The sequence below is a fragment of the Miniopterus natalensis genome, chromosome 1 (assembly GCF_054644295.1).
Source record: "Miniopterus natalensis isolate mMinNat1 chromosome 1, mMinNat1.hap1, whole genome shotgun sequence".
NCBI lineage: Eukaryota > Metazoa > Chordata > Mammalia > Chiroptera > Miniopteridae > Miniopterus > Miniopterus natalensis.
This window is the reverse complement of record NC_142081.1, coordinates 170,870,111-170,872,598: the sequence shown is the minus strand read 5'-3', so window position 1 is coordinate 170,872,598 and position 2,488 is coordinate 170,870,111.

The following is a 2,488-nucleotide window of genomic DNA, read 5'->3' as shown; positions in this document are numbered from 1 at the left end:
TTATTGAAAAACAATAATATATTTTAAAAAGCAGGGCAGTAGGTAGCAGTGTTTCTCATACTTTACAGAGCAGGAGAGAACTGGTTAAAAACACAGAATTTGCATTTCTAAAGAGATACCACAGGTGATGTCATTGGTGTTTCAAAAGCCACCAAGAAACCCTGTTTGGAGGTCTGGCAATGCTCGCACATTATGTGTACTGGGGATAATAGCAAGTGTATCCCCATCTCACCTGACTTTCCATCGTAGCACCTTGTTGACACTGACCTTTACACGTTTTGTTGAGTGTCCCTTTAAACACATACAAATTGGGAGAGAGTTTCCACCATTCACTGTGTCCCCTGGGGTTCCTCTTCCAGTAATGCGGGTTCAAAAGCCAGAGGCAGCTTTTTCCTCGCTTTCTTGTTGCCCAGCAGGACTATCACCACAGCTAACCCCAGCCACCTTTTAATGGGACTTGCTCCTTCATTTCAGTTTTGATCTATGAAAAGATATAAAAAATTACCAATGTAGCATTACAAAGTTAAAGCTATTTTGAACATAGAATGTACAAGTTGGGAAAATTACATGTATTTCATTAAAAATGTGTTAAGTGCCTATTATGTGACACTATGCTAAGGCAAGGGATACCATGGTGAATACAATAGAAGAGGCTTTTTTTATTTTCAAGAGTTTTGGGTTTTTTTATAAATATATCTTTATTGATTTCAGAGAGAGGAAGGGAGAGGGAGGGAGAAAGAGAGAGAGAAACATCAATGATGAGAGAGTCACTGATCGGCTGCCTCCTGCACACCCCCTACTGGGGATCGAGCCCGCAACTCAGGCCTGTGCCCTGACCGGGAATCGAACCCCAATCGCCTGGATCCTAAGTCGATGCTCAACCGCTGAGCCACGCCAGCCGGGCTCAAGAGGCTTTTATTCTAATGGGAAGGGTGTTAGTCGGGGTGGGATAACTGCTGTAACACACACACCCCCCTAATTCTCAGTGGCTTAGCACAATAAAAAATGTACTCTTCACGAATTTCATCTCAGTTCCATCTGGGCTGGTAAGAGAACAGGTATTCTGCTCCAAGTAGCCATTCTGGGTCCCAGGCTCCTTCCACATTTTTCCCTGCCCACAGAGGCTTCCATTCAGCCGGGAGGTTGGAAAGAGAAAGCTAGGAGGTTGCGAGGCTAGTCTGTGTGGCCAAGCCCCGAAGTGGCCCCCATCGCTGGCCCACGTTGCACTGAGCGGACTCGGTCAGACGGCCGCACCTCACTGCGGGGGGCGGGAAATGGAGCTGAGCACAGAGGAGAGAGGAAGCAGGGCCTGGTCAGCACAACAGCCTCTACCCAGGGGTGAAGAGCCAACGGAAAGAATAACCTGGCGTGGCAGGTGGGGTGCTATAGGGAGGTCAGGGGTGCTGGATGGCACACAGGAAGGACACCTAATCAGGACGGGGTTTGGTCAGAGAGTATCTGGAAGGAACTGATGCGCAGGCTGGGGCAGAGTAAAACGGTTCATTGCACTTTAGAATATAGTACCTTGCCCACTAATCAGATACCCCCTTGTGTGAACAATTTGTATAAATCCCAAAACATTTTTTTCCAGAGTTACCATTAGAAATAATAAGCCCTCTCCTTGGTTGCTCTTGCCCTCTGCTTTAGAAGAAACAGCGTAATGTGGCATCACTATTGGTGACTGCCCAATAGCCATTTCTTCTTCCTTGATAAGAAAATGCCAATTTTCTTGAGCCATCAATTGACCATGTGTTCTAGGAAAATGGATTCTAGGAAACGGACTGTAATTAGTGTAAGGTAACCATGGTAATCCAATTCACCTTTTTTCATTCAACAGATATTTAATGAGCTCCTGCTATGTGTTGATCTGTCCTAAGTGCTGACTATCTTTGCCAATTCTAGGCATGGAGTAGGCATGTGGCCCAATTCCAGACAATGAGGGATAAGGGGAAGACTGGTGGGGGATTCTGGGAAAAGGTTTTTCCTCCCTGAGAAAATAAAATGAGAATTGCCTGAAGAGAAACCAGGGCTTTTCCTTCCTGCATTTAGATGATGTTATGTGATGCCTGGACTGGAGCAGTCATTTTGTGACCATGAGGAGACAAAGAAGAGAATCTCAGAGAGGATACCCTGGAGCTCTAGCCTAGTTAGGTGGCTGAATTAGCCAAATCTGGAATCACCTACCTTTGTTATATGAGAAAATAAAAAGTCATGTTCAGTTGGATATTCAGTCATTTGTGGCTAAAAGCATCCAAACAAATACAAGTGATTTTGTTGGCATTGTTTGTTGAATATTTTAATAAATGGATGAAGAATCTGATATTTTTCATTTTCTTCTCAGCTGTGTTGTTTGATTATAGACAATTTCTATCCTAGATATCCCTGTGGATAAAAATCATCTTCCATGATCTTATTGGTTTCTCTGTTGGCCGCTGCAGATCCTCCATTGGAAGATGACATGTTTGGAAGTGAAGCCACATTTTCCCCT